The 12,324-nt window shown below is 51.8% G+C and overlaps 1 protein-coding gene across 6 annotated transcripts in view; it reads left to right on the forward strand.

Annotated features, from left to right (window-relative positions):
* The window catches only part of LOC138651910 (zinc finger protein 514-like), a 35,035-nt gene that overhangs the window by 14,366 nt on the left and 8,345 nt on the right, over nucleotides 1–12,324 (forward strand). For 2 of the 6 annotated variants that reach the window (XM_069742514.1, XM_069742515.1), the window contains exon 1: nucleotides 6,553–6,714. The gene's annotated coding sequence lies outside the window, so the exon portion shown is untranslated. Of the gene's footprint in view, nucleotides 1–2,196; nucleotides 2,306–6,503; nucleotides 6,715–12,324 lie in introns of those variants that run through there. The other 4 variants (XM_069742511.1, XM_069742512.1, XM_069742510.1 and 1 more) reach the window with 4 other exon arrangements.

Genomic DNA, 12,324 nt, shown 5'->3' on the forward strand with positions numbered 1-12,324 from the left:
TCGTGCGACAGTTGTGCCGTGTTGTGGCGGACCGCCGGGAGCAAAAAACGTTAAATATAAAGTTTTTTGCTGTCGACGGACCGCTTTTTCCAACCGCGCATGCGCGGCCGGAACTCCGCCCCCACCTCACAATGGGGCAGCGGATGCGCCGGAGAAATGCTTCCGCTGCAGCCGTTGTGCAGCGCATCAAACGCTAGCGTCGGAATCTCGGCCCGACGCAATGCGACGGGCCGAATCCGACGCTACTGTGAAAGTAGCCTAATAAGGACATTGGTGTTTGCAGGTCTTCTCCATTGTGTCTTACGTGGTGATGTGGATCTTCAAATCTCTTGGTCTAGATCAGTGTTCCCCAACTCCGGTTCTCAAGAGCCGAGCCACCAACAGGTCATGCTTTTAAGATTTCCTTAGTATTGCCCAGGTGATAATTGCATCACTTTCACAGACAATAATTCCATCACCTGTGAAATACTAAGGAAATCCTGAAAACATGACCTGTTGGTGGCTCTTGAGGACCGGAGTTGGGGAACACTGGTCTAGATGATCAGTTGTTATGCAGCACGGACCGATGATGTTGGTGCAGCATGAAGGTCCAGATGGAGCGCAGGGTTTGTCAGAGTCCATTCTCAGCGGTATGTCTGAGCTGTCTTAATGATATAATAGAGATCAGTATGTTACGGAGTCCAAACCAGAACTGACCAGCAGTATAGCAGAGAATTCAGCTTTGTAGCATTGCTGAGTTTGTGAAGCAGATCACGGAATCCAGTCACAACTAAACAGTTCACAATAGTGACATGGAAGCCAAATCCCTAAATACTCAGGTGTCCGCCTGCTGCCCGAGCCAGCCTAGCACAATGTCAGAGGTGCATGCAGGGTTGCTATTGCAACCGGACAGGCCAAGGAACAAAGAGCTGGGGGAAAAGGAGGGAGCAACCAGGAGGGGAGGAGGTTTGTGAGAAAACTCTACGCCTCCTATATTTTCGTTGGCTTGCTCCATTGGTGGAGCTTTGGATTCCATTTGTCAAAAAAGTCATCCCACTGGAAACTATTCTTGACTTTATCACTGTAGGTGATTGATAAGAAGCTTTATGGACGTTTGGTCTTCAACTAAAGGTACCTTCACACATAACGATATCGTTAAGGATATCGTTGCAACGTCACGCTTTTTGTGACGTAGCAACGATCCCGCTATTGATATCTTTATGTGTGACAGCGACCAACGATCAGGCCCCTGCTGGGAGATCGTTAGTCGTGGGGAATGATCAGGACCTTTTTTTGGTCGCTGATCACCCGCTGTCATCGCTGGATCGGCGTGTGTGACGTCACCGCTCTGCTTTACGGCCGGCGCTTACACAGTGCAGGGAAGCTGACGCCGGGGGACGTGACAGACATCGGAATGTGAGTATGTACTGTTTGTTTTTTTACTTTTACAATGGTAACCAGGGTAAATATCGGGTTACTAAGCGCGGCCCTGCCCTTAGTAACCCGATGTTTACCCTGGTTACCCGGGGACTTCGACATCGTTGAAGACAGTTTCAACGATGCCGAAGTCGTTCCCCTGATCGCTGGTCGCTGGAGAGAGTTATGTGTGACAGCTCCCCAGCGACCACACAACGACTTACCAACGATCACGGCCAGGTCGTATCGCTGGTCGTGATCGTTGGTAAATCGTTTAGTGTAACGGTGCCTTAAAATAAGAAAAGGAGTTTAGAAAACTTTGAAAAGGAAAAAAAAAAGTGAAGGGGGATTGCTGAAAATGAAGGGAGTCAAATCAAAGCCTCTAATTACAGTTGTCAGTTTATTATCTGGGAATGTCTATAGATATCAACATAAAAGTTTTCAAGTTGAGCACAGGTATACTCCCATGTGTACTGACTACTGACCACTGGGCACCAGCTCGGCGTTAAGATGGACAGAATGTTAGACCATTCATACAGATAATCTCCAACAATTGAGGAAGACAGCATTGACCACTTACAGAAGTTCCAATATTACTTCCTGCTATTTAAAGAAGTCGTCTATTTTTTTTTTATTTTTTCACGCCAGGAAATGTAATAGTAAAATGACCAATACTCCCCTCTATAAGCCATCAAAGTCCTCTCGGCTTATTTGTAGGCAGCTGATCACATGCCGTCTAAGTACATGACCGCTGAAGACAATCAGTGGCCATTGTGGTGATAACACATCATCTACGCCAGTGACCGCTGCAGCTATCGTTTGATCGGAGCAGGCGCCTGTTTAGGTAGCATGCGACTAGCTACCCAGATGGAGCTGGAAACAGGAACTTGAGCAGCAGCCCCTTAAAAGGGTGAGTACTAGCCATTTTATTGTTAATTAGCCCATTCCGTGATAGAAAGAGGGGATTATTTTGTTACCACGCAGATGTTCAGCTTTTGCACAGAAACGTAGGATATTCATAATTAAAACTTTGTAGAGTAAAAAAAAAGATGATTGTAGACGTGTACACAACTTTCAAAACACAAAGCCAATTGATCCATATGGAATTAATCAGCCATGTCTCATTAGAAGAAACTTACGTGCTCTTTAATCTCAGACATTTTCCTGTAATAGATCGTTAGGCCGATCAATATTCATCTATATTTTGTACCGACCCATTGTGGATTATTTCCTATGATAAAACAAAACATGGAACACAAGTAATACCAGTCTCTGAGTTCTTGTGTTGTACATGCAGCCATTTCTACAACCATGTTATTGTTATTATCATTATTTATTATTATAGCGCCATTTATTCCATGGCGCTTTACATGTGAGGAGGGATGTACATAATAAAAACAAGTACAATAATCTTAAACAATAAAAATCATGACTGGTACAGGAGGAGAGAGGACCCTGCCCGCGAGGGCTCACAATCTACAAGGGATGGGTGAGAATACAGTAGGTAAGGATAGAGCTGGTCGTGCAAGCGGTTTGGTCTATCGGTGGTTACTGCAGGTTGTAGGCAGGGCCGGACTGGCCATCGGGCAGTTCTGGCAAATGCCAGAAGGGCTGGTGCCAGTAGTGGGCCGCTGCGCGCATGCGGCAGCGGCCCCCCCACCAGCGCCGCTGCCGCATTCAACTATACCGTTGAATACAATGATGGAGGAGAGAGCTTCTGCTGTTGCTCCCTCTGCCATCATTCCCCGCTCTGCCTCTGACACTGGGGGTGCACGCGCACTCACTGTGTCTCAGGCAGTGCAGCGGCAGCCGCCGAGACAGAAGCAGGGAGCAACGCGGGCACGAGGAGAGGAATGTTTTTTTTTCTTTTACTGGACTGTGGGGCCAATCTGGGGGGGGGGGGGGTAAAGGAGAGATGCGGGCTGTGCTGTATACTACTGTGTGGGCTGTGCTATATACTACTGTGTGGGCTGTGCTGTATAATACTACTATGTGGGTTGTGCTATATACTACTGTGTGAGCTGTGCTATATAATACTACTATGTGGACTGTGCTGTATACTACTATGTGGACTGTGCTATATACTACTATGTGGGCTGTGCTGTATACTACTATGTGGGCTGTGCTATATACTACTGTGTGGGCTGTGCTATATACTACTATGTTGGCTGTGCTATATATAGTACTACTATGTGGGCTGTGCCATATACTACTATGTGGGCTGTGCTGTATACTACTGTGTGGGCTGTGCTGTATACTACTGTGTGGGCTGTGCTGTATACTACTATGTGGACTGTGCTATATACTACTATGTAGGCTGTGCTGTATACTACTATGTGGGCTGTGCTATATACTACTGTGTGGGCTGTGCTGTATACTACTATGTGGACTGTGCTGTTTACTACTATGTGGGCTGTGCTGTATACTATTATGTGGATGGTGCTATATACTACTATGTGGGCTTTGCTGTATACTACTATGTGGGCTGTGCTATATACTACTGTGTGGGCTGTGCTGTATACTACTATGTGGGCTGTGCTATATACACCTACGTGGGCTGTGCTGTATACTGTTATGTGGGCTGTGCTGTATACTGCTACGTGGGCTGTGCTGTATACTGCTATGTGGGCTGTGCTATATACTACTATGTGGGCTGGGGCTGTGCTGTATACTACTATGTGGGCTGTGCTATATACTACTGTGTGGGCTGTGCTGTATACTACTGTGTGGGCTGTGCTGTATACTACTATGTGGACTGTGCTATATACTACTATGTGGGCTGTGCTGTATACTACTATGTGGGCTGTGCTATATACTACTGTGAGGGCTGTGCTGTATACTACTGTGTGGGCTGTGCTATATACTACTACATGGGCTGTGCTGTATACTGCTATGTGGGCTGTGCTGTGTACTGCTACGTGGGCTGTGCTGTATACTACTGTGTTGGCTGTGCTATATACTACTGTGTGGGCTGTGCTGTATACTACTATGTGGGCTGTGCTGTATACTATTATGTGGACGGTGCTATATACTACTATGTGGGCTGTGCTGAATACTGCTATGTGGGCTGTGCTATATACTACTATGTGGGCTGTGCTGTATACTACTGTGTGGGCTGCTATATACTACTGTGTGGGCTGTGCTGTATACTACAACGTGGGCTGTGCTGTATACTACTACGTTGGCTGTGCTGAATACTGCTATGTGGGCTGTGCTGTATACTGCTACGTGGGCTGTGCTGTATACTGCTACGTGGGCAGTGCTGTATACTACTGTGTGGGAAGTTTTGTATACTACTGTGTGGGCTGCTATATACTACTGTGTGGGCTGTGCTGTATACTACAACGTGGGCTGTGCTGTATACTACTACGTTGGCTGTGCTGAATACTGCTATGTGGGCTGTGCTGTATACTGCTACGTGGGCTGTGCTGTATACTGCTACGTGGGCTGTACTGTATACTGCTACGTGGGCTGTGCTGTATACTACTACGTGGGCTGTGCTGTATACTACTGTGTGGGCTGTGCTGTATACTACTGTGTGGGCTGTGCTGTATACTACTATGTGGGCTGTGTTGTATACTACTGTGTGGGCTGTGCTGTATACTACTATGTGGCCTGTGTCATCTGCTATGCGGGTTGTGCTATATGCTATGCGGGTTCTGCTATATACTATGCGGGTTGTGCTATATACTATGCGGGTTGTGCTATATACTATGCGGGTTGTGCTATATACTATCCAATAGAAGAAAGAAAAAAAAATTCAGCAACACTTCAAAATCCAGTGGCGAGAAAACCTTAGTCTTTTATTTCAAGCGAATTGCATGGACAAGGTAAAGCAAGCAGGTACAGTGCAGATGGTACAGGCAGAGAAACAGGATGACGGCCGTTTCGCGTTATGCACGCTTCCACGTGTCCTTCTATTGGGTATGGGTGAGGATACAGTAGGTGAGGATAGAGCTGGTCGTGCAAGCGGTTTGGTCTATCGGTGGTTACTGCAGGTTGCAGGCTTGTCACACAAACGGTGTGGTTTTTTTTGGAGGTGTCTGCACCAAAATACGAACTAACAATCTTCTTTGATTATTACTTTTTTCTGCATTTTTTTATGCCTTTTTCCCATTTATTGGACGATTTTTTGTGCATATTTAAACCATTTTAATTCCCTTTTTTAATACTGATTCTGCACCAAAAAATGCATAGTTCATATGTGTGGGTAGAATTTATATGAAATCGCATCCACTTTGCCTGGATAGTTAAATGCATCAGATTTTCTGAATGCACAATGTGGTGTTTATTTATGCTATGTGTGAACATGGCCTCAAGCATTGCTACATTATCTTTGGTGTTTTAGCCACAATTATGCAGGAGCCTCGTTCACCCCATACCCGATCCTGCAATACTAAGTGGTAAGTTGGCCAAGTTCCCCCATAAGTACCTTCACTTCATAAAGGATAAGGGGCTGCTAAACACTGATCATCTTCACTGGGAACAAAGGATCACACATGCTGAAATAACATGCCTGATCCTTCGGGTGATCACATGGACAAAGACGGATTTATCTGCCGTTATTGACCGGGTTTCTCCGTGAAGCTGTGTAGGATCATCTAGTAAGGTCAGGCCATGTTGTTTCACTGGTAGAAGAATATCAGGGTTACATAAAGGGAAGGTCAGAGATTACAGCACTAACATCCCATACAACTGATTACATTATGCTTAGGTAAAGGGATCAATTAATGTTCTATTATAGAGAGCACATGGGCCAAAAAAACCCTCAAAAAACTATTGATGTATAAGGGGGGTCTGGCAGCACGTTTTTACTATGTAAGCTAAGTATGATGTAGGGGCAGAGACCCTGATTCCCACGAATGTATCACTTAGTTTACTGAATGCAGATCTAATCACACAGAAAGAAAAAGAGCATAAAAAGTTCCAAATAACATGATATCATAATTTATTAAAAAAATATACATAAACTACAACAATGAAAAGTAGTAATAATCTTTTTCCCGCAGTCTCCAGAATCACAGCGACAGCTGATGGTGACCGTCAGTCTCTCTCCAGCACTGACAGCTGCCTACCCAGAATCCCCTACCCAGCGGCCCCGCTCAGACAGCCGCCCCCCGCACTACTGCGCATGTGCGAGAAATCTACGGAAGCTTTGTTGCTAAAAAAGCTGTTAATCCAGTTGTTGCACTTTTGAAGCCGCACAGCCTGATGGGATTTGTAGTCCTTTACAATGTGTTGTCATTTGTTTTATTGCAGTGGACAGGGAGCTGCAGCCTCCGGGCTGACACTATGATACAGCAGGGGTGCTGAGGAGGGGTAAGTGACCCTCGGGTTGGGATCATTGGACTTGTAGTCGCTCCTGTCAGAGGTGTCCAGGAATTGAGGTTGTCATGGGTGACAGGACGCTCCTGGTGCAGATATGCTCCAGCAATGGAGACCTTAGCTTGTAGTGATCATGTGCGACCTGCTGGATGTAGTGGGCACACGGGGTGCAGCAGACACATGGGGGGCACAGAGGATGCATGGGGCGCAGAGGAATCAGGGCAAGGGGGTCGCATACGGCACAGCGTATGCAAAGGGGTGCAGCGTAGGGAGAGTACAAGGACGATGCAGGGAGCAGAGGATGCATGGGGTGCAGAGTGTACAGGGTCACAGCGAATGCACACGGGACGCAGAGAAATCAGGGGGCGCAGAGGGCAAGGAGGATGCACAAAGGACACAGAGATCAGAGGGGGCAAGGAGGATGCACAGGGGCTACAGAGATCAGAGGGGGCGCAGAGGGCAAGGAGAATGCACAGGGGGCGCAGAGAGATCAAAGGGCAAGGAGGATGCACAGGGGGCGCAGAGAGATCAAAGGGCAAGGAGGATGCACGGGGGCGCAGAGAGATCAAAGGGCAAGGAGAATGCACAAAGGACACAGAGATCAGAGGGGGTGCAGAGGGCAAGGAGGATGCACAAAGGACACAGAGATCAGAGGGGGCAAGGAGGATGCACAGGGGCTACAGAGATCAGAGGGGGCGCAGAGGGCAAGGAGAATGCACAGGGGGCGCAGAGAGATCAAAGGGCAAGGAGGATGCACAGGGGGCGCAGAGAGATCAAAGGGCAAGGAGAATGCACAAAGGACACAGAGATCAGAGGGGGTGCAGAGGGCAAGGAGGATGCACAAAGGACACAGAGATCAGAGGGGGCAAGGAGGATGCACAGGGGCTACAGAGATCAGAGGGGGCGCAGAGGGCAAGGAGAATGCACAGGGGGCGCAGAGAGATCAAAGGGCAAGGAGAATGCACAGGGGGCGCAGAGAGATCAGAGGGCAAGGAGGATGCACAGGGGGCGCAGAGAGATCAGAGGGCAAGGAGGATGCACAGGGGGCGCAGAGGGCAAGGAGGATGCACAGGGGGCACAGAAATCAGAGGGCAAGGAGAATGCACAGGGGCTACAGAGTTCAAAGGGCAAGAAGAATGCACAGTGGGCGCAGAGAGATCAAAGTGCAAGGAGAATGCACAGGGGGCACAGAGAGATCAGAGGGCAAGGAGAATGCACAGGGGGCGCAGAGGGCAAGGAGGATGCACAGGGGGCACAGAAATCAGAGGGGGAGCAGAGGGCAAGGAGGATGCACAGGGGCTACAGAGATCAAAGGGCAAGGAGAATGCACAGGGGGCACAGAGGGCAAGGAGGATGCACAGGGGCTACAGAGATCAAAGGGCAAGGATAATGTACAGGGGGCGCAGAGGGCAAGGAGGATGCACAGGGGGCACAGAAATCAGAGGGGGCGCAGAGGGCAAGGAGGATGCACAGGGGACACAGAGAGATCAGAGGGCAAGGAGAATGCACAGGGCGCAGATAGATCAAAGGGCAAGGAGAATGCACAGGGGGCGCAGAGAGATCAAAGGGCAAGGAGAATGCACAGGGGGCGCAGAGAGATCAAAGGGCAAGGAGAATGCACAGGGGGCGCAGAGGGCAAGGAGGATACACAGGGGGCACAGAGAGATCAGAGGGCGAGAAGAATGCACAGGGGGCACAGAGGGCAAGGAGAATGCACAGGGGGCGCAGAGAGATCAGAGGGCAAGGAGGATGCACAGGGGGCACAGAGAGATCAGAAGGCGAGAAGAATGCACAGGGGGCGCAGAGGGCAAGGAGGATGCATGGGGCACAGAGAGATCAGAGGGCAAGAAGAATGCACGGGGCGCAGGGAGATCAGAGGGCAAGAAGAATGCACAGGGGGCACAGGGAGATCAGAGGGCAAGAAGAATGCACAGGGGGCACAGAGACATCAAAGGGCAAGGAGAATGCACAGGGGGCGCAGAGAGATCAGAGGGCAAGGAGTAGAAAGCACAGGGGCGCAGAGAGATCAGAGGGCAAGGAGGATGCACAGGGGGTTCAGAGAGATCAGAGGGCAAGGAGGATGCACAGGGGGCACAGAGAGATCAAAGGGCAAGGAGAATGTACAGGGGCGCAGAGGGCAAGGAGAATGCACAGGGGGCGCAGAGAGATCAGAGGGCAAGGAGGATGCACAGGGGGCACAGAGGGCAAGGAGGATGCACGGGGCGCAGAGAGATCAGAGAGCAAGGAGAATGCACAGGGGGCGCAGAGAGATCAGAGAGCAAGGAGAATGCACAGGGGGCGCAGAGAGATCAGAGGGCAAGGAGGATGCACAGAGAGCAAGGAGGATGCACGGGGCGCAGAGAGATCAGAGAGCAAGGAGAATGCACAGGGGGCGCAGAGGGCAAGGAGGATGCACAGGGGGCACAGAAATCAGAGGGGGCACAGAGGGCAAGGAGGATGCACAGGGGCTACAGAGTTCAAAGGGCAAGAAGAATGCACGGGGTGCAGGGAGATCAGAGGGCAAGAAGAATGCACAGGGGGCACAGGGAGATCAGAGGGCAAGAAGAATGCACAGGGGGCACAGAGACATCAAAGGGCAAGGAGAATGCACAGGGGGCGCAGAGAGATCAGAGGGCAAGGAGTAGAAAGCACAGGGGCGCAGAGAGATCAGAGGGCAAGGAGGATGCACAGGGGGTTCAGAGAGATCAGAGGGCAAGGAGGATGCACAGGGGGCACAGAGAGATCAAAGGGCAAGGAGAATGTACAGGGGGCGCAGAGGGCAAGGAGGATACACAGGGGGCACAGAGAGATCAGAGGGCGAGAAGAATGCACAGGGGGCACAGAGGGCAAGGAGAATGCACAGGGGGTGCAGAGAGATCAGAGGGCAAGGAGGATGCACAGGGGGCACAGAGAGATCAGAAGGCGAGAAGAATGCACAGGGGGCGCAGAGGGCAAGGAGGATGCACAGGGGGCGCAGAGGGCAAGGAGGATGCATGGGGCACAGAGAGATCAGAGGGCAAGAAGAATGCACGGGGCGCAGGGAGATCAGAGGGCAAGAAGAATGCACAGGGGGCACAGGGAGATCAGAGGGCAAGAAGAATGCACAGGGGGCACAGAGACATCAAAGGGCAAGGAGAATGCACAGGGGGCGCAGAGAGATCAGAGGGCAAGGAGTAGAAAGCACAGGGGCGCAGAGAGATCAGAGGGCAAGGAGGATGCACAGGGGGTTCAGAGAGATCAGAGGGCAAGGAGGATGCACAGGGGGCACAGAGAGATCAAAGGGCAAGGAGAATGTACAGGGGCGCAGAGGGCAAGGAGAATGCACAGGGGGCGCAGAGAGATCAGAGGGCAAGGAGGATGCACAGGGGGCACAGAGGGCAAGGAGGATGCACGGGGCGCAGAGAGATCAGAGAGCAAGGAGAATGCACAGGGGGCGCAGAGAGATCAGAGAGCAAGGAGAATGCACAGGGGGCGCAGAGAGATCAGAGGGCAAGGAGGATGCACAGAGAGCAAGGAGGATGCACGGGGCGCAGAGAGATCAGAGAGCAAGGAGAATGCACAGGGGGCGCAGAGGGCAAGGAGGATGCACAGGGGGCACAGAAATCAGAGGGGGCACAGAGGGCAAGGAGGATGCACAGGGGCTACAGAGTTCAAAGGGCAAGAAGAATGCACGGGGCGCAGGGAGATCAGAGGGCAAGAAGAATGCACAGGGGGCACAGGGAGATCAGAGGGCAAGAAGAATGCACAGGGGGCACAGAGACATCAAAGGGCAAGGAGAATGCACAGGGGGCGCAGAGAGATCAGAGGGCAAGGAGTAGAAAGCACAGGGGCGCAGAGAGATCAGAGGGCAAGGAGGATGCACAGGGGGTTCAGAGAGATCAGAGGGCAAGGAGGATGCACAGGGGGCACAGAGAGATCAAAGGGCAAGGAGAATGTACAGGGGGCGCAGAGGGCAAGGAGGATACACAGGGGGCACAGAGAGATCAGAGGGCGAGAAGAATGCACAGGGGGCACAGAGGGCAAGGAGAATGCACAGGGGGTGCAGAGAGATCAGAGGGCAAGGAGGATGCACAGGGGGCACAGAGAGATCAGAAGGCGAGAAGAATGCACAGGGGGCGCAGAGGGCAAGGAGGATGCACAGGGGGCGCAGAGGGCAAGGAGGATGCATGGGGCACAGAGAGATCAGAGGGCAAGAAGAATGCACGGGGCGCAGGGAGATCAGAGGGCAAGAAGAATGCACAGGGGGCACAGGGAGATCAGAGGGCAAGAAGAATGCACAGGGGGCACAGAGACATCAAAGGGCAAGGAGAATGCACAGGGGGCGCAGAGAGATCAGAGGGCAAGGAGTAGAAAGCACAGGAGCGCAGAGAGATCAGAGGGCAAGGAGGATGCACAGGGGGTTCAGAGAGATCAGAGGGCAAGGAGGATGCACAGGGGGCACAGAGAGATCAAAGGGCAAGGAGAATGTACAGGGGCGCAGAGGGCAAGGAGAATGCACAGGGGGCGCAGAGAGATCAGAGGGCAAGGAGGATGCACAGGGGGCACAGAGGGCAAGGAGGATGCACGGGGCGCAGAGAGATCAGAGAGCAAGGAGAATGCACAGGGGGCGCAGAGAGATCAGAGAGCAAGGAGAATGCACAGGGGGCGCAGAGAGATCAGAGGGCAAGGAGGATGCACGGGGCGCAGAGAGATCAGAGAGCAAGGAGAATGCACAGGGGGCGCAGAGAAATCAGAGGGCAAGGAGGATGCACAGAGAGCAAGGAGGATGCACGGGGCGCAGAGAGATCAGAGAGCAAGGAGAATGCACAGGGGGCGCAGAGGGCAAGGAGGATGCACAGGGGGCACAGAAATCAGAGGGGGCACAGAGGGCAAGGAGGATGCACAGGGGCTACAGAGTTCAAAGGGCAAGAAGAATGCACGGGGCGCAGGGAGATCAGAGGGCAAGAAGAATGCACAGGGGGCACAGGGAGATCAGAGGGCAAGAAGAATGCACAGGGGGCACAGAGACATCAAAGGGCAAGGAGAATGCACAGGGGGCGCAGAGAGATCAGAGGGCAAGGAGTAGAAAGCACAGGGGCGCAGAGAGATCAGAGGGCAAGGAGGATGCACAGGGGGTTCAGAGAGATCAGAGGGCAAGGAGGATGCACAGGGGGCACAGAGAGATCAAAAGGCAAGGAGAATGTACAGGGGCGCAGAGGGCAAGGAGGATGCACAGGGGCACAGAGAGATCAGAGGGCGAGAATAATGCACAGGGGGCGCAGAGGGCAAGGAGGATTCACAGGGGGCGCAGAGGGCAAGGAGGATTCACAGGGGGCGCAGAGGGCAAGGAGGATGCACAGGGGACGCAAAGGGCAAGGAGGATGCACAGGGGGCGCAGCATAGGGAGAGTGCGATGAGTATGCTGAGGACAGAAGATGCATGGGGCGCAGAGGCAGAGAACAGAGTACAGCGGATGCACAGAGGGTGCAGTGGATGCAGAGGGCACCGAATATGCGGAGGTCATAGGGCACAGAGGAAACACAGGGTGACGAGGGTGTACCACAGTATTGCAGTCCTCTGATGAAGCTCAGCCTGTGATTTGGATTTCACAGGAGTACCAAGATG

This window comes from Ranitomeya imitator, chromosome 10, assembly GCF_032444005.1.
Source record: "Ranitomeya imitator isolate aRanImi1 chromosome 10, aRanImi1.pri, whole genome shotgun sequence".
NCBI lineage: Eukaryota > Metazoa > Chordata > Amphibia > Anura > Dendrobatidae > Ranitomeya > Ranitomeya imitator.